This window comes from Ailuropoda melanoleuca, chromosome 8, assembly GCF_002007445.2.
Source record: "Ailuropoda melanoleuca isolate Jingjing chromosome 8, ASM200744v2, whole genome shotgun sequence".
NCBI classification, from domain to species: Eukaryota; Metazoa; Chordata; class Mammalia; order Carnivora; family Ursidae; genus Ailuropoda; species Ailuropoda melanoleuca.
This window is the reverse complement of record NC_048225.1, coordinates 79,613,562-79,636,555: the sequence shown is the minus strand read 5'-3', so window position 1 is coordinate 79,636,555 and position 22,994 is coordinate 79,613,562. Positions and strand designations below refer to the sequence as shown.

The 22,994-nt window shown below is 37.7% G+C and overlaps 1 protein-coding gene across 3 annotated transcripts in view; it reads left to right on the top strand.

Annotated features, from left to right (window-relative positions):
• The first annotated feature begins 84 nt into the window (after window positions 1–84).
• The window catches only part of COP1 (COP1 E3 ubiquitin ligase), a 236,812-nt gene continuing 213,902 nt past the window's right edge, over window positions 85–22,994 (top strand). For 2 of the 3 annotated variants that reach the window (XM_034666759.1, XM_011226884.3), the window contains exon 1: window positions 148–210. The gene's annotated coding sequence lies outside the window, so the exon portion shown is untranslated. Of the gene's footprint in view, window positions 211–22,994 lie in introns of all 3 variants that reach the window. The other variant, XM_019801271.2, reaches the window with a different exon arrangement.

Genomic DNA, 22,994 nt, shown 5'->3' with positions numbered 1-22,994 from the left:
GCCTGTGCTGGTGGCGGCCGCGGTGTCCGGCAGCGGCGGCGGGGCGGTGTCCGCGGGCTCGTCTCGGCTCAGCTGCGCGGCCAGGCCCAGCGCCGGCGTGGGAGGGAGCGGCTCCAGCCTCGGCAGCGGCAGCAGGAAGAGACCTCTGCTCGCCCCCCTGTGCAACGGGCTCATCAACTCCTATGAGGACAAAAGCAACGACTTCGTGTGGTGAGTTGGAAGAGCATCGCCTTCCTCTTCGCTGAATGAGCAGTTTGCCCTGTTTGGGCTGGTGGGGTCGGCTGGGAGGGTGGTCTGGTTGGTGCCGTGGCGGTGTGCAGACCTTCAGCCTGGTGGTTGATGGGGTGAGATGGGGGAGTGTTGGAGTCCCGAGGCAAGGGTGGTGGGGGTACTAAAGAGGTCAGTGCTGGTGGGGAGGAAGTGAGGGGAGTTGAGGGAATAATTGAAGAGGGGGCGAGAAGGAAGGTCAGATAAATGGTTGTGCCTAAAAGGAGAAAGTTGGCCCTTGAATTTTCTGGCTGTCTGGTGACTTAGGCACCCCATCGGTCCGGATTGCTTGTTGAAGTGAATTAAACTTGTAAAAGGAGAGGATTTAGCTTCCTGGGATGCTGAGGGATGGAGTTGGTCGTGTTTTGCTCATTGAAAGTGTGGTAGATGGTGCTCTAGACGTGGGTATGGATATTTTAAGGAGAAGTAGTATTTCATGTCTGTATCTCTTCGTGTGTGTGTGTGTATAAATATCCTCCCACTTCAAAGGGTAGGCCGGCCACTTTTAAATCTGCTGTTGAAGCTACTGTAGTCATAAAGTCTGTTCACAAAAATTCCACTTGTCACTGAATGCCTTGAAAGAGGGAACCATATTTATTAAACATAATCCACGTGTCAGATGTAACTGACATTTGTGTAACAGGCTATAGTGTACTGGAACTTCGGATTTGAGAAACGCCAGCTAGTAGACATTTTGTCATCAGAGTTGGCACCTTGTATGCTACACAGTAGTATTCAGTTATGATATTTGGCATAGATGGGTTATCCATGTTAAGTGAAAGATGGAGTTGATTGTTTTGCTTAAAGTGTTTTGGGATTTTTATTGTTTTTTGTATACAGAACCCAATCCAAATGGTAGGATTATGAGAAAGGAATTGCTCTTAGGTAAGTGAGAACTGGTAGGATTTTACGCTTTTTCTTTGGAGGAAATTGTTGATAGACTTAGAATATTAGTAGGAAGTTGGCCTGCCCTGTCATTGTAGGGGAAGTTGATTTACTTCAGGGTTGATGTGAGTTGGCATCATTAAATAAGATAGGGCTAGAAGGTGGAACTGTAGGAAAGATTTTGGTAAGACTTAATAGTTTCTAGTTATTGCAGTAAAAATATCTTCATTCATATTTTTGCTTTGGTCTTAAATTATTATGGATTCAGAATTAGTTCATTTTTCATTGAAACTTGGCTATAATTGTGATTGTTACGTATAACTTAACCAGCTTATGGGTGGGTCTAAGAGGTGTTTGCACTCATACCCAGTAGAGTGCCATATGATGAAGTAGAAGTGATGAAACAAAATGGGAGTTTTCAGAATTTGTCTTTTTAGCCACCATTTGCATTTTAATTTTTAGTAGGCTGAAAGAAAACAAATACGCGAGCATTTGTATAGGTGCACTGAAATAGTGTAGAAGATGTGAGAAATAACGGAATCAGTCTTTCATTCAATAGATATTTATTTGGCACACATTGTCTGCCAGACACCATATGAGTTCCATTACTGTTGGCCATTTTGTAGAGAATTGGAGAGCCATAGAGTCATATAAGCAACTGGCACTGATTTTTTTTTTTTTTTGCAAGGAAGGTGAGGGTGGTAAGATTATTAAAATTTTGGTCACCTAATTTTTAACAATTTCAGTCTGCTCTCCCAAGTCCTAACCAGGAAGTGCCCAGTGAAAGTTTTCAGTTAAAAAGTGTGAATACTTCACTTCCGAAAAATCTCATTAGTCCATTATTTCTTTTTCTGGTGAGGTTGAATATTCTGAAGAATTCAGTAATGGAAATCTGTTTTCCCAATTCTCAAGCTAGATTTGATTTGGCCAAGCTTTGGGGTAGAAGATAGGTATTAGTCAAGGCCCAAGGAATCTTCTTCATTTCTAATTGTCTCTGGGTGGTTGGTCTTGTCTTGTATGCTTCAAGGTCAGACTGTGAACCAACCCAAATTACTCTATGCTTTTACATCTAAGTGAAGCTAAAGTTTGAATAATGGTGATAATTTCTTATTCATCACATTTTAAAGATATGTTTATACTTCACATTTCATTTTATCCCCAAGAACAATTCTGGGAAGTTATAGATGACTTCTAGTTTTGATGTAATACTAATGTGATTGTATTCCCGTTGAGACAAAGAAGTAACTTTGTTTCAGATTGGACAGCTAAGGGGCAAAATGAGAACTCAGATCTCCCAGTTCTCAACTTAGTACTTTATTTTATGGAATTAGAAAATTTATAAGTACACGTATTTAGTCTAGTGGTCTTTTTTTTTTAAGATTTTTAAAAAAAAGATTATTTATTTATTTATTTGACGGAGAGAGACAGCCAGCGAGAGAGGGAACACAAGCAGGGGGAGTGGGAGAGGAAGAAGCAGGCTCCTAGCGGAGAAGCCTGATGTGGGGCTCGATCGCATAACGCTGGGATCACGCCCTGAGCCAAAGGCAGACGCTTAACGACTGCGCCACCCAGGCACCCCTTTTATTAAGATTTTTAAAAAAATATTTATTCATTTGACGGAGAGCACAAGCAGGGGGGAGGGGCAGAGAGCGAGGGAGAGGGAGAAGCAGGCTCCTTGCTTAGCAGAGAGCCCATCATGGGAACCCTGGTATCATGACCTGAGCTGAAGACAGACGCTTAACCGACTAAGTGACCCAGGTGCCCCCTAAAGATTTTACTTTTAGGTCATCTTTACACCCAACAGGAGGCTCGAATTTATAACCCCAAGATTTGAGTCGAGTACTCCACCAACCGAGCCAGCCAGGCACTCCTAGGCCAGTGGCTCTTAAGTGTGATAGGTTGGAGGGAAACAGCTGTTTCATAATCACATGAGAGTTTTTATCCCTGACCGCTCCTCCCTCCTCGCTGTTTGCCTGCCCACATCAAGAGGAGGGACCAGAATTGGAGACTGGAATGGTAGTGTAATGGAAAAGCTATCCAGGTGATAGTGACATGTCCTTTTACCATTTTTTGAGAACAGTTGATTTAAAGTCAAATGCCTGATTTTCAGTAACACACGTTGGCCTCTCTTGACTTGTATCATATGTGTAAATAAGTTTATATTTAATTGCAGAATTGATGAACATTTCAGGGATTTATGGTTTTCACTTAACTATTTGTTTCATACAAAGTATTTATCAAGTTGCCCATAGTTCTGTTTTATAGTTGGAGAATCTATAGTATAGGAGAGAGTAGTATTTAGTTTGAAGTTGGATAAATCTTTGAAATTCAGAGGAAGTTTTTGTTACTTTGATTTTTTCTAATTTTTCTTACATGATCCATTTAACTAAACTATGAGTCTAAGATGACATCTTTCTTCTAGCACATTACTACTGCTTCTGCATTAGCTTTTCTCTTTCCTTCCCTGTAAGTCTCAGTTATTCTGAGGAAGAAATAAGTATTTTCAAGTAGATAGTAGGCCCCTTGTGGGAGGGTTAATTCTGATCACCTGCCTAATACAAAATAGGTGGGATCTACCTTAAATAGATCTGCTGTTTAATAAATATGTAACTGCCTCTCTTGTGTCGTACTGGTAATAATAGACTGTCCAGAAGAAGCTCACGATTTAATGTGAAGAGAGTCTTTTAGTCATATAATTATAGTATCATATCCTGGCATCCTTGCTTCTCTTAGTACCATAGCAGATGTTACTCTTCTGAGTTCACATGTCTCACAGTCCACAACGTAGCACTCTAGGAAGCCATTACCTATTAATCACATTTAGCACTAAAGATGAAACCCATTGATCATTGTTGCTACTGTGTTTTTCAAACTATCAAAAAGTGAAATAAAATAGATACCACATAACTTGTCATGATAAAGATAACTTTGAACTTTTGGTTACGTATTTATATACAATGTATATCTTATGGGCTATCGGGGTGAAAAAAATTTGAAAATCACTGAATCGTGGTATATAATTTTCCTTGTGACAGAAAAGACAATAGAAAATTTAGGTGGCCTTTTGAAACCACAGTGAGATTAGAAATAGAACTAACTAATTTAAAGAGCTTTTTTTTTTTTTTTTAAAGATTTTATTTATTTATTTGACAGACAGACAGCCAGCGAGAGAGGGAACACAAGCAGGGGGAGGGGGAGGAAGAAGCAGGCTCCCAGTGGTGGAACCTGATGCGGGGCTTGATCTCAGGACCCTGGGATCACACCCTGAGCCAAAGGCAGACGCTTACCGACTGCGCCACCCAGGTGCCCCTAAAGAGCTTTTAAAACATATTCAACTACTGAAATAAACTTTAGAATTCATTATGTTATTATTGTAGTAACATCAGGCAAGAACTTCTTGAATCTGCAAAATTAAAACTTGATGAATCTTTTGCTTTATAACGCACGTGCCATTTGGATGACAATGATGGCGAAAGATACTCTGCAGGAAGTGGTATCAAATCATAGCAGTTCATTACGGTCTTTGTGGCTATCAGATGATGGATTGTTAGCATTGTTGTCAGCGGACTTAGGTGAATCAAATGGTAGACCGAATGAAAGAGAAAATTATGAAGCAGGATATGAAAGACTGTCAACTTGAATTCTGGTCTATAAATGGAGAGGGAGGTACTGATGCAGTAGTATACTAAAGAATGTGTTGATTAGTAGCTACCCTTTCCTTTTACAAACCTTTCCTGATAATCCAACATTACTTATTTGATCATATTCTAAAATGTGCTATTTTTTTATTTGAACGCTTTTTTTTTTTTTTAAAGATTTTATTTATTTATTTGACAGAGATAGAGACAGCCAGCAAGAGAGGGAACACAAGCAAGGGGAGTGGGAGAGGAAGAAGCATGCTCCCAGCAAAGGAGCCTAATGTGGGGCTCGATCCCAGAACGCTGGGATCACGCCCCGAGCCAAAGGCAGACGCCCAACGACTGAGCCACCCAGGCGCCCCTTTATTTGAACACTTTTTAAAAATATTTTATTTTTTTAAGTAATCTCTACACCCAACATGGAGCTCGAACCCACAACCCCAAGATCAAGAGTCATGTGCTCTACCAACTGAGCCAGCCAGCCAGATGCCCCCCCACCAAATTGTTACTGGTTAAAGTAACTCAAGCCTTAAACCTTGTTGCTCATTTTTTCTCCTTGTATATGTATATTGTTACTGGTGTTTTTTTTTTAAATAATTATTTTAGCCTGAAACCCTTTTCCTCAAAGCTCCTGTAGCTTGGAAGGAAAGCTTTAACAGTGTTAGTCTTCTTTTTCCCGTTAAGATTTGTATTTACAAAATAAAACGTTTCTTAAATTCTTGACTTGTTTTTATATGTGGTGTCTCCCCATCTTTGCTCTTCACTTTGCCCTCTTTATTCATATATGTATGTGGCAGGTTCTAGATGTATAGGTTTGTACCATCTCAGCTCACATTTCATTGAGAGTAACATGTTTTCTCTTCATGTCTTCATATATAAGTTAATTATTCTTTCATTTTTTATAATTAAGTATCATGAGCTGATTTTGTCTCTATTTCTACATAGAGAGGAAGGTGGGTTGTAGTAGGCAGTCTGATTTCTGTTTATTGTAATTCTGGTATTAACCTATAGAAGTCCATCCTTCTCTATTCATAGTCTGTGTGGTTTGGTGTGGGTGCTCTTCCCCAAATTCAGAGTTGCAACATGTAATACCAGGCCCAAGTCATGTATTGGAATTCCTTGATCTCAGTATTAGTTCAAGGACGGGCATTTTGGCTTTAATAGAGATAATAAGACAAAGTGGGTTAAGTAAAAATTACACATAACTATTTTTGGGACTCTTTTAGATACTTGAAACTCAAAGTTAATAAATGCTACGTTCACTCCAAAGTGAATGTGCTGTACTAACCATTGGCTTGGTATACATACTCCTAATAAAATATGAAGGTATACATACTCCTAATAAAATATGGAGGTATACATACTCCTAAAAAATTATTTGCCAGGCACTGTTGTAATGGTTTAACATTAGCTATTCAATCTTCATGATAATTGTTTGATACAGATACTTTTATCATTTCCATTTTATTAATGAGGAAATGAAGGTAGAGAGGAAGATTTTATTTATTTATTTGAGAGAGAGAATGCAACAGTGGCGGGGTTGGGGGTGGGGAGACAGAGGAAGAGGGAGAAGCAGACTCCCTGTGATCAGGAAGCCCGATGTGGCGCTTGATCCCGGACCCCAGGATCATGACCTGAGCCGAAGGCAGGCACTTAACCTACTGAGCCACCCAGGCACCCCTTTCCTAAGATTTTGTATTAAGGGAGTCATTCAGTATGTACTCTTTTGTGCCTGACTTTTTTTATTTGGCATAATGTTTTTCAGATTTAATGTTGAATATACCACTCATTTTTTTCTTTTAATTGGTGAGTAGTATTGCATTATATGGGTATAACATGATTTGAGGTTTTTTGTTTCTAGTTTTTGACAATTGTGAAGAAAGTTGTAAACATTTATGTTCAGGTATCGTGTGGGCATACCTTCATATCTCTTGGGTAAATATTTAGGACTGTATTGGCTGGGTTGTATGGTCAAGTATATGTTTAACTTTATAATATACAACAAAACTGTTTTTAAAAGTGGCTGTATCATTATTTTGCATTTCCTTTTTATAAGGAATTTCTTTTTTTAAAAATATTTTATTTATTTGAGAGTGAGAGCGCGTATGCACATCAGCAGGGGGAGGGGCAGAGGGAGACAGAGAAGCAGGCTCCTTGCTGAGCAGGGAGTCAGATGCAGGACTCAATCCCAGGACCCTGGGATCATGACCTGAGCTGAAGGCAGACGTTTAACTGACTGAGCCACCCAGATGCCCTATCATTTTGCATTTCTATCAGTAATGTAGAAGAGTTCCAGTTCCACATTCTTGCCAACGTTTGATGTTTCAATTTTTTTCAATCTTTCAAATTTAGTTATTCTACTGGGTGTGTAGTAGTATTTCATTGTTACAATTTGGATTGTCTTAATGACCGATGACATTGAACATATTTCCATGTGCTTATTTTCTCATTTGCGTATTTTTTATAAAGTTTTCCAATCTTTTGCTCATTTTTCTCGTTTGTTTTGAATTGTGAGGGTTCTTTATTTATGCTGGATATAAGTCTTTTGTCAGTTCTATATATTGTGATGTTATCTCCCAGTCTGTTGCTTACCTTTTTGTTTTTTTAACATTGTCTTTTGAAGTGCAAAAGTTTTAAATTTTAAGTCCAGTGTATCAGTTGTTCCTTTTATGGTTTATGATGTTTGTGTTCTATCCAAGAGTTTGTTGCCTAGTGTAAAGTCAAAGATTTTCTTATATATTTCTTCAAGGTGCTTTATAGTTTTCTCATGGGTAGATAACTGATCATTTCATGTTAGTTTTTGTATACTGTGTGTGGTCAGGGTTGAAGATTTTTCCTCTCCTCCATAGATAACCAGTGATTGTGGCACCCATTTGTTGAAAAGGCCATCTTTGTTCATTGAATTTTCTTGGAACCTGTCTTAAAAATTAATTAGCCGTGTGTATAAGTTTATTTCTGGACTCTTTGTTCTGTTGATCTGTATGTTTACCCTTATACCAATACCACAATGTCTTGATTACTCTATCGTTTTAGTAAATCTTGAAATCAGATAGTGTAATTTTGTTCCTGTATTTCAAAGTCATTTTGGTTATTTAGGTCCTTTGCATTTCCACATAGATTTTAGAATTAACTTACCAATTTATTCAAAAAAGCATGCTAGGATTTTTTTTTTTTTAAAGACTTTATTTTTATTTATTCGACAGAGATAGAGACAGCCAGCGAGAGAGGGAACACAAGCAGGGGGAGTGGGAGAGGAAGAAGCAGGCTCATAGCAGAGGAGCCTGATGTGGGGATCGATCCCAGAACGCCGGGATCACGCCCTGAGCCGAAGGCAGACGCCTAAGCGCTGTGCCACCCAGGCGCCCCAGCATGCTAGGATTTTAATTTGAGTTACTTTGAATCTGTGACTCAGTCTGGGAAGATGTGATATCTTAACGATATTGAATCTTTGAACCATGAACATAGTATATTTCTTCAATTATTTAGGTCTTTAATTTCTCTTAGCAGTGTTTTATAATTTTGTAGTTTTTCAGTGTTTGGAACTTACACGTATTTTGTTAACCCTAAGAATTTCATGTTTTTGATGATGTTGTAAATATTATTTTAATTTCAATTTCTAATTGTTGCTAATATGTAGAAATAAAATTTATTTTTGTATGTTAACCTTGTATCCTGTGATTGTTGAATTTACTTGTTCTAATAGTTTTTTTTGTAGATCCTATGAGGTTTTCTGAGAATACAATCATGTCATCTGCAAATCAAGACAGTTTTACTTCTTCTTTTCCAGTTTCCAGTTTTACTTCTTTTTTTATGCCCCATTTGCTAATTTTTTAAAGAGATTGTTTTGTATTTTCATGAGTAATACTGGTCTATGGTGTTCTTGTAAAAATATATATATATGTGTGTGTACATATATATATGGTTTGGTTTTTATATCAGGTATATTAGTGCTAGGTTTGCCATACAGTAATGGACAGACTGGGTAACTTAAATAACAGAAATTTATTTTCTTACAGTTTTAGAGGCTAGTAGTCCAAGGTCAAGGTATTGGCAGGTTTGGGTTTCTCTGAGGCCTTTCTCCTTGGCTTGTAGATGGCTACCCTCTTGATGTATCTTTACGTGGTCACCCCATGATCTTTGTGTTGTCTGTATTCTAATTTCTTATAATGACACCAGTTATTGGACTAGGGCCCAATATATGATTTCATTTTACCTTAATTACCTCTAAGGCCCAGTTTCCAAATACAGTCACATTTGGAGATACTGGGGGGCTAGGATTTTAACATGAATTTGGGAGAAGACGCCGTTCAACTCATCACAAAGGGTAATGCTGGTAATCTCCCTTCTGAAGGAGGGGGAGGGGGAGGAATGTTATCTCTTCAATTTTCTGGAAGAGTTTGTATGGAATTAGTATGTTTCTTCCTTAAGTGTTAGGTAGAATTCACCAATGAAGCCAAAGTTTTTGTGGGAGGGTTTTATTTACTACTTCAGTTTCTTAAATAGATAAAGGGCTATTCCCGTCCTATATTTCTTGAGTAAGCTTTGGTAGTTTGTCTGCTAAGGGATTTGTCCATTTCACCCAAGTTATGGAACTTATTGACACAAAGTTCATAATATTTCCTTATACTTCTAATGCTTATAGGATTGGAGGGATGCTGCTTCTTTCATTCCTGAAAGTGGTAATTTGTGTTTTCTTCTTTTTTCTTGAACAGTTTAGAGTATTATCAATTTTATTAATCTTTTCGAATTACTGGTTTTGGTATTTTGATTTTCTATATAGTTTGTCCATTTTCTATTTCAGTAATTCTTGGGGTTATTATTTCTTTCCTTTTATTTTGAATTTCACCTTTTTTTGGTTTCTGAATATAGAAGCTTAGATAATTGATTTGGCCTTTTCTAATCTTCACATTAGTGTTATCTTTTAATTTTCATTCAGTTCAGAGTACTTTGTCATTTCCATTGCTGTTTCTTGTTTGAACTGTGGGTTATTTAAAAATATGTTGTTTAGGGGTACCTGGGTGGCTCAGTCGTTAAGCGTCTGCCTTCAGCTCAGGTCATTATCCCAGGGTCCTGGGATTGAGCCCCTGCATCAGGCTCCCTGCTCAGCAGGAACCCTGCTTCTCCCTCTCTCACTCCCCCTGCTTGTGTTCCCTTTCTCGCTGTCTCTCTGTTAAATAAATAAATAAATAAAATCTTAAAAAAAAAAAGAAATATGTTGTTTAATTTCTCAGTGAGAATTTTCTGGATATTGTGTTATTGATCTTTAATATAATTCACCTTTGTTCAGGGAATAGGATTTGTATGAATTGTCCTTTTTTTTTTTTCTTAAAGATTTATTTATTTATTTGAGAAAGAGTGAGAGAGCGAAAGAGCACAAGCAGGGGGAGAGGCTGAGGGAGGGAGAGACAAGCAGGGGGAGAGGCTGAGGGAGGGAGAGAAGCAGACTCCCCGCTGAGCTGGGAGCCTGATGTGGGGCTCCATCCCAGGACCAGGAGATCGTGACCTGAGCCAAAGGCAGATGCTTAACTGACTGGGCCACCAGGTGCCCCTGAATTCAGTCCTTTTAAATTTATTGAGACTTATTTCATGGTCCACCATAAGCTTTATCTTTGTTAATGTTCTATATGCACTTGAAAAAGATAGTATTTTGCTGTGTGTAGGCTGGCATATTCTATAAATGTCAAATAGTCAGGTTGGTATTACATTCCATATGCCCCTTTTGATTTTCTATATACTTGTTTTATCAATTCCTGAAAGAGGAGTGTTAACATCTTCAGCCATTCCAACTATAATTGTGAATTTGGTTGTGTCACCATTTAATTTTGTCAGCTTTTGCTTTGTGTATTTTGAAGTTTTGTTAGTAGGGCACACACATTTAGATGTGGCAAATTGATTTATCATTTGAAATGTGATTCTTTATTCCTGGTAATATTTGTTGTGAAATCTAACTAGTCTGATGTTAATATAGCCTTCCCACCTTTCTTTGTATAAGTGTTTACATGGCACTTTTTTTTTTTTTGGTCCTTCACTTTTCTATATTTGTTTTAATTAAAGTAGGTTTCTGAGGTGCCTGGATGGCTCAGTCAGTTAAGCATCTGCCTTCAGCTCAGGTCGTGATCCTGGGGTCCTGGGATCGAGCCCCACATCGGGCTCCCTGCTCGGCAGGGAGTCGTTTTCTCCCTCTCTCCCTCCTGGTGTGTGCTGTCTCTCTCTCTCTCTAGCTATCTCTCTCTCTCTCCCAAATAAATAAATAAAATCTTTAAAAAGTGTGTATATATATATATATATCATTAAAAAAATTCCCTTTAAAAAAACGAAGTAGGTTTCTTATAGATAGTATATGTTTGAATCTTCCTTTTTAATTTAATTAGATGATTTGCCTATTAATTGGATTGGTTAGGCTGTATATATATATATACATACATATAGATTTATCTATTGGGGCGCCTGGGTGGCTCGGTCAGTTAAGCATCTGCTGTCAGCTCAGGTCATGATCAGGGTCCTGGGATAGGAGTACCAGTCAGGCTCCCTGCTCAGCAGGGTGCCTGCTTTTCCCTCTGCCCCTCCCTCTGCTTGCACTCTCTCTCTCAAATAAAAAAAATATAGATTTATTTATTTGAGAGAGAGAGAGAGAGGGTGGGGAGGAAGGGGGAGAAAGAGAATCTCAAGCAGACTCCCCACTGGGCACAGAGCTGATAGGGGGCACGATCTCAGGAACCAGAGATCATGACCTGAGCCAAAATCAAGAGTTGGATGATTAACCGGCTGAGGCATCCAGGTGCCTCTAGGCTCTTTGTATTTTAACATTGTTATGATATACTTGGTTTTATGTGTCTGTCTTGCTTGCTCTTTGTTTCCTATTTTTCTCTTCCATTCTGTTTTCGTCTCTTTTTTCTTTCCTCCTTTCTTTTGGATTAATTGGGTATTTTCAAGATTTCTATTTTATTTCACTTTTGACTTATTAGTGATAGTTGTGTGGGGTGAGGGTGTGTGTGTGTGTGTGTGTGTGTGTTTGGCAGGGAGTTCTTTAGGGTTTACGATACTCATTTTTAATGTTTCATGCTCTGCCTTCAGATAATGTTCCATCATTTCATAGACAATGTAAGAATTTTCCAATAGTGTGCTTCCATTCTGTAGGATCTATTTTATTGCTCCCTTGTGGCTGGAAATAATAAATTCTCTATTCCTTTTATTAAAAATTTAAGGTAAAATTCATACGTCATTAAATTCACCCTTTTAACCAATTAAAGTGTACAATTCAGTGGTTTTTAGTACATTGCCAGTATTGCGCAACCATCAGCAGTATCTATTCCAGAACATGTTCATCACTGCTAGAGGAAACCCTATTCTCATTAAATAGTCACTGCCCTTCTCCCTTGGCAACCACTGATTTGCTTTCTATCTCTATAGATTTGCCTGTTCTGGATATTTCATATAAATGGAATCACACAATATGTGGTCTTTTGTGGCTGGCTTATTTTACTTAGCATAATGTTTTTAAGGTTAATCTGTGTTACAGTGTGTATCACTTTTTATGGCTGAATGATACTCCATTATATTGATAGACCATGTTTCTTTTATCCACTGATTAGATGATGGACATTTGGGTGGTTTCTATTTTTTATTATGAATAATGTTCTTATGAACATTTGTGTAGAAGTTTTTGTTTGAATATAATGTTCTCCAGGCTTTGTAGTATTTACAAGGAGTGTAAGTGCTAAAGTCATGTGGTAATTCTGTGTTTAACATTTCGAGAAACCGCCAGACTTTTCCACAGAGGTTGCATGATTTTACATTCCCACCAGTAGTATGCAAGAATTTAAATTTCTCTGCATCCTCACCATTTTTTTAATTATTATAGTCAATGTAGTGCATGTAAAGTATCTCATTGTGGTTTGATTTATTTTCCCAGAATGACTAGTGATATTGAACATCTTTTTATGGACTTACTGGCTATTACTGCTTTTTAAAGGTGGTGTTTTGATCATCAGCAATTAACTTGGGTCAGTCAATAGTGTACTTCTTCGTAGCCAAAGTAGAGTTCGCAGCAAAGACATGGTCCAGATTTTCACGTTTTGGTTGAATGTATTTTCTGTAGAGGTATGTGTTATTGATATTATGGTGTTTGGGTTTTTAGTTCAAGAACAGAAGGCAAATTTAATTGGGTTATACTTTATATTCAGTACTCTATAAAACAAAACTTAACCACTAAAACAATTCTTTTTTTTAACTATTTTTAAAAAAGATGTTATTTATTTGACAGAGCACAAGCAGGGGGCAGCAGGCAGAGGGAGAGGGAGGAGCAGGATCCCTGCTGCACAGGGAGCCCGACATCCCAGGACCCTGGGATCATGACCCTAGCTTGAAGGCAGTCGCTTAACCAACTGAGCCACCCAGGTGCCCCTAAAACAGTTCTTTTTTTTTAAAGATTTTATTTATTTATTTGAGAGAGAGACAGAGCACTAGCAGGGGGAGAGGAAGAGGGACAAGCAGACTCCCTGCTGAGCGTGGAGCCTGAGCCCAAGGGTAAAGATGTGAGGCTCCATCCCAGGACCCTGGGATCATGACCTGAGCTGAAATCAGACACTTAACCAACTAAACCACCCAGGCGTCCCTTCAACCACTAAAACACTTTCTTAAGAAAGTTACTTAAAAAATCCATATATGGATATAAAGGACCTGTGTTCCGTGCAGTTTAGAGATTTCTTTTACCCATGGATAATGGGATGGGGGTGTTGTCTAATGAAACATATGACATATGGAGCCTCCCCTGTCCGCACTTCCTTATAATAGAAATTTCTGTTTCTGTAACCTCTCTTGTTTAGGTACCTGTGTTTTTCTTCTGTGTGAACTTGATGTCTTCTCATTGATTGGCCTATAACGGGTGCTTTTCTGAAGTGTGACTAAAATATAGCAATTTCATCATCTTGAAGTTGGCTTGAAGAGATAGTTTTGGACCAATTATATTTTCTGTCTTAGGAATTTGAAATAAACACCTGAATAGGACTATTTTAATTCATGTTCTTGTTGTAGTATTGGTATTAGAAGGACTGTATATTGTAAGTTGATATCCTTGAGAAGCAGAAAAAAGAAGCTGTTAAGTCACATTAATGGTAGAACACTAGTGAAGATCTGTATTCCGTATTCCATATATTCCGTATTGCTGAAGTCTCTAGATCCTTTGAGGCCTAGTCCTGGTGTTTGCCATGAGATAATTCTCTTAATTGCTGCACCTTTCTTAAATGTACACAAACCTAATTAAAAGTCTCCAATTCCAAGCCTTTGATGATAGATAGAATTGATGTTCTGTTTAAGGAAGAGCCCTGGGAATGTGTGAATAGAACTAGATCCAGGTCAAGATCGAGAGTGTATTGGGTAATTTTCATGCTGGAGGAATCAGTTCTTCTTCTTCTTCTTTTTTTTTAAAGATTTATTTATTTATTTATTTGACAGAGAGAGAGTGAGAGAGGGAACACAAGCAGGGGGAGTGGGAGAGAGAGAAGTAGGCTTCCTGCTGAGTGGGGAGCCTGATGCAGGGCTGGATCCCAGGACCTTGGTATCATGACCTGGGCTGAAGGCAGATGCTTAAGGACTGAGCCACCCAGGCGCCCCAGTAGTGACACTTCTTGGCCATATTTGGTTTCCTGAGCTAAGCTACTACTTCTTCTTCTTCTTCTTCTTCTTCTTTTTTTTTTTGGTAAATACTAGAGATTGGCTCCCCTACTTATCTTTTCATGACTATTACTTGTATTAATCATGGTGTCCTTTCTTGCCTGGACCATTGTGGTCTCTTATCCTTTTAAAATTTCTGTTTTTGAAGCTAGCATATAGCTATTTTGAGTCTCCCTGGCCCCCCTTTTTTTTTATTTTTTAAAAAAATTTACAAGTTTTTACATATTTATTTATTCATGTAAGTAATCTCTGTATGCAGTGTGGGGCTTGAACTCATGACCCTGAGATCAAGAGTTAAATGCTGTTCCAACTGAGCCAGCCAGGGGCCCCTTGCCCCCTTAAAAAAAAAAAAATCCCTTATTAAATTACAGAGTCTACAAAGTTTGCCTTCTGTTCTTTTTCTTCCTTACCTTCTCTGACTTTATTCTTTGACTATGTGACATAAGACAATGTTAAACACAGGTCTTAATGGAGATAGGTTTGGGAGAAATCATTTTACAAAATACCAGATAAATTTAATCTCTACTTTTGAAAAAAGATTTAAGTTTTTTTAGGGCATTTTATTATATCAAATGAAAGTAGGAAGGAGTGTGATGATGGGATAGAGGCTGGAACTGAACTGCCTATGGAGATTGTTATCAGTGTTGGTGTAAAATGAGGATTTGAAGTTTATTTTTTCCTTTTTACCCATTTCCTTGTCTTTCAAGGAAATTCTTTGGGGCCAGTTGAAAATGGAGGATGGATGCTTGCATGTCATCTGGTTTAAGGGAAAGGAGGAAGCTATAGAAATTTCGAGTTTTGGACATTTTGAGACATTGTAAATTATAAAATTACTGAAAAGAATCAGGTAGTAATTGCTAGGGCTTGGCATTTGGTGCCACAATATGAAAGTGGTTCTTTGGTCTTGTTTATTTTATTTTTTAAAAAAAGATTTTATTCATTTATTTATTTATTTGAGAGAGAGAGAAAGAGGGACTGAGAGAGAGAGCACGAGCAGGGTATAGTTAGAGGGACAAGCAGACTCCCTGCTAAACAGGGAGCCTCACAAGGGAGCTGGACTCCAGGATCCCTGGGATCATGACCTGGGCTGAAGGCAGACACTTAATGACTGAACCACCCAGGCACCCCTCTTTGGTCTTATTTAGATATAATGTAACTGCTCTTTATTTTTCTAAATGACTTTGGATTGTACCTTGCTCTGATGATCTTGGTAATGTTTTGCTTTTAGTACTTAACCTCTGGAAGATTTGAATGCTTGGTTAATTATAACCAGAACTACTTACTATGAGACAGTTGAAACAGTTTGTTTTGGTGTAAAGGAATTAGTGTCAGTACCAAGATATACATGGATTGAACAACATATTTATTATTTTATTGAAGTGTTTTGAGATGATAGTTTGTACTATTCAGTAAGTTTGGAAGCTGTTTTTGAAGTAGGCAATGTATACAAATGTTAGGGAGATTACAAATATGGCACCGATTAAAAATGTAACCTGAGAGTCCAACTGATCGTGATATGACCCTTTCTAAACTGAGATGTGTGCTTTATTAATTCAAAATAGTGGTATTTAAAAAACAATTTTCTGTATCTGTTCTGTAATGTTGGTTTTTGAATGCAGTTAAATGACATAGATAAACCTTTTGGCAAGCTTAAATTTGTGCAGTATATTATCTGCTTTAAGTTTTTGGTGGTGGGTGTGGAAATAACTTCACAAGAACTCTTGGATGCTCTGTTTTCTTTTTTTGTTTTCTTTTTGTGTTTTGATTTTGATAATGTCTGTTGACCTGTCTTCACATTCACGACTTCTTTTCTTAACTTGTGTTTCATGTATTGCTGAGCCCATGAAAGTAATGCTTTGTATTTGATGTGTTTTTAAAATTTCTAGGAATTACATTTTACTTTCTCTTATAAATTCATGTCTTTTGCTGTATTCTCAGGTACTGTATTTTTCAGCTCTTAGGGTTTTGACTGATTCTTTGTATGTCTTCTATTTTCCTAATTGTAGTTTTGTGATCCTTGAAATCATTGAGCATATTTGTAATATATGTTTTGAAGTTTTTTCTGCTAATTCCAGTATTTATCTTTTTGTTCCTGTTGACTGGTTTTCCTCTTTTATACGGGTCATATTCTCCTGCTGTTTCACATGCCTAGTAATTTTTTTTTATTGGATAGTGGACATTATAAACTTGAATTTACTGAATGCTGGATTTTGTTTTCTTCCTTTACAGAGTATTGGGCTTTGTTCTGGCAGGAAGTGAAGTTCCTTGCAGATCATTTTATCCTTTTGAGTATCATATTTTTTAATTACGTTACATTTTTTGTAATTAAACTTTTTATTTTGAGAAAATTGTAGGTTCACATGGCAGTTGCTATAAAAAATTCTTTTGAGGGGCGCCTGGGTGGCACAGCGGTTAAGCGTCTGCCTTTGGCTCAGGGCGTGATCCCGACGTGATGGGATCGAGCCCCACATCAGGCTCCTCTGCTATGAGCCTGCTCCTTCCTCTCACACTCCCCCTGCTGGTGTTCCCTCTCTCACTGGCTGTCTCTATCTCTGTCGAATAAATAAATAAAATCTTTAAAAAAAAAAAAAGAATTCTGTATGATAGTTATAAAAAAAAAAATTCTTTTGAGGGTGGCTGATGAGGAGCCATTTTTTTAGTTGGCTTAGCTCCACTACTAATGTCTCTTCTGGGTTTTCTATTGAATGCCCGGCATTTTATAGATTCCTGGTCATTTTTAACTGTTTTTTGTAGAGTTTTTGCCCTGGTCACCTATGACTAGTATACAGCAACAGACTTGAGAACCTTGTGTAGTTTTCTAGAATTCTTTCCCTCAAAGATCTCAGTACTGTGCTATCTAGTGTCCAGTGTCTGAAAGCAGTTTTTCATTTATCTCTCCTCCTCCTCTAGTCTTCTAAGTGTATATAGCAAGAGGGTAAGCCTCCTTGCAGTTGAATTTTCACAAGTGCAGAGTGAGCTGAATGTGTTTTACATTATCCTTTGGCCCATCCGAGGCTCCTCTCTTGCTTTGCTTTACTTTGTCTTACTTCTTTGATTCTAAATTGAACTTCTTTTTCTTCTTTTATACTTTGACATATCTGAAAATTGGATGATGTTTTATAGATGATGAAATTTTTAAAAAAAATCCTGTTTGCTAGGTGGCAGTTGGATGTAGCTTCATGTAGATGTGTAAACATAGAAAATGCCTGCCTCAAAACTTGAATATAGATTTCAGCATACTGGAGGAAATCTCTGAGACAATTGTGAGTTATCATTTTCTTCCTTATGAACTAAATATTTGTATGTGGGAGTGAAGGGTGGAGGAGGTTCTGGGATGAGGTAAATTAGACATGTTTAGCAACATTCCTAAAGCTGGCGGCAGATGTAGGTTAGCTGGCTAAATGTAAACCTGGTTTAAGATCCTAGTACTAGTAGCATTTAGTTCTGTCATAGATTCTCTTAATGTTACCTCACCAAAGTAATAAAGAATATTGTGTGGAAAAATCTAGATATCAGTGATTTAGTCAAAAGTGATTCAGGAAAGTTAGGCTTCGAAGAATGGAATTTTGTAGGAAAATCTAAATATATGCAGGGGCAGTCTTTTTTTTTTTTTAACAGCAGTGATTATGATAAGACTTGTTTAGGTCTAAAAGAGAAGCATAAAAAATTTCTAGTTGGTAAGAAAGTACTGTCATAGTTTATTTAGCTTAGTTGTTTCTTTTTTAGTATGTAATAGTACATCTTGCTATTTTTTTAAGAGGGGGAGGGGTAAAAAGAGGGAGAGAGAGAGAGAGAGAGAGAGAGAGAGTCTTAAGCAGACTCCCTGCTGAGTGTGGAGCCCCACTCAGGACTCAGTCTCACGACCCTGAGATCATGACCTGAGCAGAAATCAAGAGTCAGATGCTTAACTGACTGAGACACCCAGGTGCCCCAGTACATTTTGCTATTGATGATGTTCTTTTTTTTTTTTTAGATTTTATTTATTTATTTGACAGAGAGAGAGGCAACACAAACAGGGGGAGTGGGAGAGGGAGAAGCAGGCCCCCCGCTGAGCAGAGAGCCTGATGAGGAGCTCAATCCCAGAACGCGGGGATCAGACCTGAGCCACCCAGGCACCCCTGATGATGTTCTTAGATCCTGTTGAATAAGGGATTGTATTCTTTTGCCCATTTCATTTTTTATTTTCTTGACTTCTTGGTTTTCTGTTCTTTTGTGATTTATTTATGTCCTCAAATACATGTATCCTTGTGAAATAAATTTTCTGCAAATTGCATTGTGCCACAGATCTCATTTTCAATTCTGTTTTCACTTCACAGAACATTTAGTCATGTCTCCGTGTACCTTTGGTTCATTCCTTTGACCATTGCATGATTTTTTTTTTTTTTTGGCATGATGTTTTATAGTGTAAGTTCAAGCACATTAGGGCTTTCTTTAAATCCCTGCTGTTACAACAGGTACATTGCTTGTTGCAAGTATCCTCATGCATGTACCCTGTTGACAGATGTGGACGTTTCTCTTGGCTCTGCACACACATATGCACAGTCACATGTGTATACACAAGTACATATATATATGTATATATGCTTATATATATATAGTACATACTACACATATATAATTAAGGATGTGTAGATGTATATATCTTCATCTATTTACATATAATCTCAAGAGTGGGATTACTGGGTTGTAAATATATGAATACTCAATGCAGGTTGCTTGCTAGACTGTCTCTGCATGAAGATTCTTGTTTCTTCATGTCCTTCCTAACATACTTGGTATTCCCATTTTCTAATACCCAATGGTGATAAATTGTTACTTTGTTGTGGGTTTTTTTTTGTTGTTTTTGCATTTTTTGATTATTACTGAGTTGGAATAGTTTTTCATATACTTGAAAGGTGGTGTGTTTTCCCCTTCTGTGAATTAGGAATTCACATTTTTTCTCATTTTGTTCCTGTTGGATTTTCTGTCTTGATTTATAAGAGTTACTTATATTATGGAGGTGTGGGAGTCACAAACAGTCCCAGCATGGCTTTAAGTCATTTGTTACTTTTTCCCCCTTTTTTGATGATGCCACTGTGTCATGAGTCCATAAAAAATTTGGGGGAATCTGTAAACATTTTTTGGGCATCTGTATAAAGGTTTCGAGTTTGTATAAAATTTCATGTATTTATAATGTTTGGCCTGGCTGCCAGTACTTGCTATACCTGTACTTGGGCATAGGTCTTCAAGCTTATCCTCCTTGATTGCTATTGATTGGCAGAGTGGAAGGGTTTCTAAATGGATTGTTTACAGCTTTACCTAGAACCAACCCTGGGTATGTTCCTGCCTCTCAAAATTTGAAAGAGTGGTGTTTTGTTAGGGTATCCTCTATTTTCTGTATTTCCTGTGATATTTCATCCCTCTCTTAGGAAGGGTAGTGGTTGGTCAATCTTCATCTTTTATTCTATTCTACCTATTTCCAATAGGAATTCCTTGAAGTCTTTAGTGGCGGTAGGTACCACTCTTCCCAAGTTTCTATCACTGATACAGAGTTTTCCGTAATCTCTTTTTGTATATTCTGCTATTTATTGAATGTTGTATACCAGGAATTGTATGGAGTAGATAGATAATTTGTTAATCAGTACAGTGATTCTATGATGTAAGTATCATCCCAGTTATAGAAATGAGAAACAGGATTAGAGAGATTTAACACATGGCTCAAAGTCAGAAAGTTATAGGTGGCATATTTAGGATTAATTTCAGTTGTATTCCACTTTTTCCTGGAGGTTTGATCTTTGACGTGGGTAAGAAGCTATTTTTGGTGAAAAGAATGGAACTCTTTCATTCACATATTACTCAGAAGCCATTCCTTAAATGCTGCTGTTTAAACTGATCTGATAGTCATTTTTGGGTACTGAATGCAACTTTTAGTATTAGAAGAACACATGATACAATATGTATTGTAGTCCTGCTCTTTTTTTTCTTGTTAAAGAATAAACTAATGAGTGCTGGAGCTCTATGTGAAATACACTTATTGTCAGTTCTTCCAGTTCATAGGTTAAAATCCTTGATTGATTTTCCTCTTATACCCAACATCTAATCCATAGCAAACCAAAGATCTACCTTCAGGTTATATCTAGAATCTGATCACTTCTCACCAATCCCACTGCTGCCACCCTCATTTAATCCAGCACCTTTTTCACCTAAATTATTATATAATAGCTTTTATTTTTATAATGGCTTCCCTTTAGTCTACTTTGAGTGTATAAGGTTGAGTGATCTGGTTTATCACTGTGTCAGATTGGTTCACTCTTTTCCAGATTGTTTAGTAAATTCCTGTTTTATTTACTGTAAAAGCCAAAGTCCTTAACATGATTTAAAAGAGGTTTTTTTTTGTTTTTGTTTTTGTTTTGTACGGCCCCTTATTATTTCTCTGGCTTCATTTCAACTGTTTTCCCACTTATTCTACTCTGCACGCTTCTACCTTGCTCGTCTGAACATATTAGGTGTACTACCTCAGGATATTTGTACCGTACTTATTGTTTGGTTGAAGTTTTCCCAGATTTCCATGTAGATCATTTCCCTACTACTTGAATTAGTTACTCAAATGTCAGCTTCTCACTGAGGCTTCTCTTACTATCCTGTCTAACCCAGTCTAACACTTCCTGTCCTCCTTCCCTGTTTATAATTTCTTCCTTATCATTTATCTCTATCTAATCTTACTATATAAGGTTTTCCTTATTTATCTTGTTTATTGTCTGTCTTTTCCACTAGATTATTGAACCACGAAGGGATTTTTTATTCACTTCTTTGTCCTTGGTGTCCAGAACAGTGTCTGATATGTAGTCAGTACCTAATATATAATTTGTTGAATATATGAATGTTTAAAAAAATTTAGAATTTCCGAGAGAGTATTGATAAGTATTTACAGTTGATTCATTCTAGGTGCTGGGGTCGAGATATTCACTGGGGACACTGTTAGAAGTCTGGACTAAGAGATCAGTCTGTTAAGACATTTTACGTTTTCCTTATGAGCTTCAGTTAATGCCGCATAAAACAGAGATGTGATGGCATTATTACTTAAACTTATAAACATATTTACTTTGGGAACAGAAAGATCTCTTTCCTCAAATCTTAAAAATGCTTTTTTAGAAGAGCTGTTTAAAAGGTTGGTATGTTAATATCTAGACCTTCTGTGATAGAAAATTTGGATATTTACTACAGTCTACCTAACAGTTGAAGTTTAGGAATTAATCAGTATTGGGACTACAGAGTTCCCAGTGGGGGGCAGTTTTTTTTCTTTTTTCTTTTTTCTTTTTTTTTTTTAAAGATTTTTTTATTTATTTATTCGACAGAGATAGAGACAGCCAGCGAGAGAGGGAACACAAGCAGGGGAGTGGGAGAGGAAGAAGCAGGCTCAGTGCAGAAGAGCCTGATGTGGGGCTCGATCCCATAACGCCGGGATCACACCCTGAGCTGAAGGCAGACGCTTAACCGCTGTGCCACCCAGGCGCCCCTCTTTTTTCTTTTAAATCAAAATGCTGTATGGAGTAATTAAGACAGTGTAGTATTAATGAAAGAATAAACAGATCAGTAGTAAAGAATAGAGAACTCAGAATTGGACCAATATAGTCAACTGATCTTTGACAAAGGAGCAAAGACAATACAGAAGAGAAAAGAAAGTCTTTTGTAGGCCACCTGGGTGGCTCGTTGGTTAAGCGTCTGACTCTTAAAATTTTTTTTTTTTTTAGATTTTATTTATTTGTCAGAGAGAGAGAGAGAGAGAGAGAGTGAGAGCGCAAGCCTGCACAAGCAGGCGGGAGGAGGCAGAGGGAGAGGGAGAAGCTTAGAAGCTGGCTCATGACCCTAGCCAAAGGCAGACGCTTAACAGACTGAATCACCCAGGTGTCCCCTAAGCGTCTGACTCTTGATGTCAGCTCAGGTCTCGCTCTTGGAGTTGTGAGTTCAAGCCCTGTGTTGGGCTTCACATTGGTTGTGGAGCCTACTAAAAAGAGAGGGAGAGAGAGAGAAAAGATAGTCTTTTTAATAAATGGTGCTGAAGGGGCGCCTGGGTGGCACAGCGGTTAAGCGTCTGCCTTCGGCTCAGGGCGTGATCCCGGCGTTGTGGGATCGAGCCCCACATCAGGCTCCTCTGCTATGAGCCTGCTTCTTCCTCTCCCACTCCCCCTGCTTGTTTTCCCTTTCTCGCTGGCTGTCTCTATCTCTGTCAAATAAATAAATAAAATCTTTTAAAAAAAAAAATGGTGCTGAAACAACTGGACATCCACATGTAAAAAAAAATGAATCTAGACACAGACCTTATACCATTCACTAAAATTAGTTAAAAATGTATCACAGACTTAAATGTAAAATGCAAAATGCAAAACTATTAAACTCATAGAAGATAATATAGGGGTAATCTAGATAACTTTGAGTTTGGTGATGACTTTTTAGGTACAATACCAAAGGCATGATCTATTAGAAAGAAAGGAGTAACAAACAGACTTCTTTAAAATTAAAAAATTTTTGGGTGCCTGGGTGGCTCAGTCATTA